This window comes from Nannospalax galili, unplaced genomic scaffold (assembly GCF_000622305.1).
Source record: "Nannospalax galili isolate Female #2095 unplaced genomic scaffold, S.galili_v1.0 scaffold140, whole genome shotgun sequence".
NCBI lineage: Eukaryota > Metazoa > Chordata > Mammalia > Rodentia > Spalacidae > Nannospalax > Nannospalax galili.
Genome location: NW_008352267.1, coordinates 14,837,490 through 14,841,126, shown reverse-complemented (window position 1 = coordinate 14,841,126; position 3,637 = coordinate 14,837,490).

The following is a 3,637-nucleotide window of genomic DNA, read 5'->3' as shown; positions in this document are numbered from 1 at the left end:
AGTCCCATTTCATTTCCCAGCACCTATATGGTGGCTAACAACCATCTATAATTCCAGTTCCAGGGGAATCCAATGCCCTCTTCTGGTCTCCATGGGCATTGCATGCATGTGTACACTTACATGCAGACAGAACACTCATTCATATAAAATAATTTTTTTTTTAAAAAAGACAGTCTACTGTAGAGGAGTTAACAGTTTATGGTTAAACAAACAATGCAGGATGAGAAGCTGTAATAGATGGAGTTACAAAAGCATTACAGAAAGGCCGAAGAAGGTTGAGTACTGGGAAGCCAAGAATTATGCAGAAGGATTAACAGGAGAATCACCCAAATTGTGCAGAGAAATGTACAGTCATTTGATGAGGATAATAAAAACTGGGACACTACATTTGAACAAAATGGATAGTGTGAAGGAAATTTGTTATAATGTTTAACTGCCAGTCATGGTGAATAATAAAAACTATAAAACTTCTCCTAGAATTCTGTCACCATAAGTAGTGCTTCCTTGAACTTAACAAGAAGGGATTGTCTAGGAAAATTATCAGCATCAAGGCCTTGATTTAAGGTGATTGCAAAGTGTAGGAGACATGGCATGAGTAGACATACTGATCTCCATCCAGGCTTTGGCAACAGGGAAATGAAACTGGGTATGCCGCCATGAGGACTTTATCAGGACTTCTCTAAGAAGTGTTTTCTAAAAGACTATAAACAAACTTCTATTATGTTTAAAACATAATACTGCAGAAGTTTTGTTTTACAGTAAATTCTTAGGAATAAAGTATAGTTTGATTTAGGATATGTCCGTATCACTCACTGTCTAAGAGGTGTTATGGGGTTCTTTGACATTGCTGTAGTCAAGACATTTAAGCAAATGTAAGAACAGCTGAAGTGAGAAATGAAAGTACCATGATAGAGAAGTGAGGCTTTGAGCTTCTGTGGCTCTGAGAAGGACATCTAATATAAACTAGAGATAAATAGGTGTGGCAAAGGGAGTGAACTTATGTGTCCTAGCTGAGCTCAGTTCTCACAAATGTTAGAAGCACTGCCTGCTAGCATGCTTAACCTCTTTGACTTTCAGTCTCTTAAGGGATTATAGCATTTTTCTTTCCTAACAAGCCATGAAACAATTGTATGGATGAATAAATGTATATGAGATAATGAGTTTAAGGATCTTTCTTAGTATTGTCCATTTTCTTTAAAAATTTTTAATACATTTATTTTTATTTTATATGTATGAATGTGTTGCCTGAATGTATGTATGTGCATCATGTATGTGCAGTGGCAACAGAGGCCGGAAGAGGGCATCAGAACCCCAGAAGCTGGAGTTATAGATGATTGTTAACCACAATGTGGGTGTTAGGAACTGAGCTTAGGTCCTCTGCAAGAGCATCCAGGGCTCTTAACCACAGTCATCTCTTCAGCCCTATTTAAATGTTTTCTCATCTTTCATAATCTACATAGTCCCTTAAATAATCACGTATTCTGTTTCTGCTATTGGATTCCTAAATCATAAAGCCATCTCAGGTCATTCCTTCACACTCTGGGCATGCATGTCCATTTTCTTCCTCATGTAGCTGTGTAGCTCCAATCCTAGGATATTCCACATCTAAACCCTACATGCCTACTTTGAGTTCATTGAATTTGCTCTCTCACCAAACTATTTCTTTCTATGCCCTTACTTTAGTTAATAGTATGCAATGACTAACTCAGTTGCCCAACAGGGGTGACCACAATTTGTTAAAATGTTATCTCTTAAATTCCTCTCAGAAGAATTTTTTTCTTCTTTTTTTTTTTTTCACAGTTTTTCATAAGGCCACCTAAACTAGCCTCAACATCTCTAGAATTCTTTAAGATAAAATCTGTCTTACTTTACAGTATTTCTTTTGACTTAATTACATGCTTCAAAAATTTTCAAAATGGTCTTTCTAAAATCGAATTCAAATTCCCATCACACTCTGCCTAAAATGACCCAGTGATTCATACCATCCCAAGGATAAAATTGAGACTCCATATTTTGATTCAATATTTTTATGGTAGACCTTTGTTCTCCATTTCAGCCTCATTTCTCCCAGCAATTTTACCTCAAATTCTACCTGTTGCAAAACTTATCCTGTTTACTATGCTGTGCTCTACTGACCTTGAACATGATGTTCCTCTTACCTAAAAAGCTTCTTCCAGCTAACTGACCTCCATTTTCCACATATAAGTCTTGTTTTCTGACATAATTCTCACTGTCTTTACAACTTCAACTTGGAAATCATCTTTGAAGAAGTTTTTCTGATATTTTCCCTTCCCTGGGGACTCCCTATGGTCATGACCACATCCTGTGCTATTCTATTGTAGTATATTTATGCTTGTGTGACAATGTCTTTAATTATCTGATTTCTCCGATAGATCAAAAATCTTTGGGAGCACATTAATGTTTATTTGCCAGCATAGTTAAGATTCATTTTACATCTACTGGCTGGCCCAGAGTAGATTATTTAATAAAAATATAAAACCCAATACCGAGTTTGGTGGCACCTTAAATCCAGCGCTCATGAGGCAGAAGCAGGCGGATCTCTATGAGATCAAGGCCAGCCTGGTCCATATAGTGACTTCCAGGCAGGCTCAGACTAAGGAGACCCTGTCAAAACAAAAAGACAAACAAACAAACAAATCTAATCATTCTGTTATAGTATTAAAATACTATAACAAACAAAAAGTCATTGTGATGGTTAATTTTGTCAACTTGATTGGACTGAGAAATGCCTAAGTGCATAGATCAGCACAGTTCTTGGTATGTTGGTGAGGTTGTTTCCAGAGAGGATTGGCTATGGGGAGAAGACAGGTTCTGAATATGGGCTGTACCAACCCATAGTCTAGGGACTCAGTGGCACAAAAGAGTAAAAGAGAGAGTCCTGGAGTTCAGGCACTCCTCTACCCTTCTGTTCCCTTGATACCATGATGTGAGCTGCTCAGCTCCACCATGCCCTCACTGCCGTGATGGGTGGAGGCTTCCGAGTCCGCGAGCCCTTTAAGTACTTCTCTTAGTTATTTGGGCACAGCGATGAAAGATGGACTAAAAGATTCACAGAGGCTGCGATCGTAAAAAGATTGTATTTGACTGGGTGGAGAGGCATGGAAGATGGAGAAACAGACCCCTCGGGACACTCCAGATCGGTACATTGCTATATGACGTCACGGCAAAAAGTCATCAATCCTCATGTGGGATTTTTCAGGAATGAAGCAGAGGGAAACCCCCTTTTTTGTTGCTTCTGCTGCTGTGATATGTTCCCCGGGGACAGAGATGAGAGCTGTGACCTTGGAAACAGACTTTTGGGAAAGGTTTTAAAATCTGGGTGTTATACAAGATTACGGGTATGACATGTCCTACTCAGTGAATAAAGTTCTACAGAAAACTTCCCTACAGGCAACATGTGCTTGCACAGTTTAAGAGGAAAATGTCCAATATTGGCCTACACTCTCTACGTGCTTCCCCTCCTCCTCTAAACACGACAATTTGAAAGCAAAATTTTCTAATTCTTTGTTTATTCATGTAGCCAAAACAATGAGTTTCTGTATCAGCAAAAGGGTAAACGTTTGGTGACCAGGAGGAACAAAACTGATATTTCCCTGTGATCTTATTTCTAGCTTAA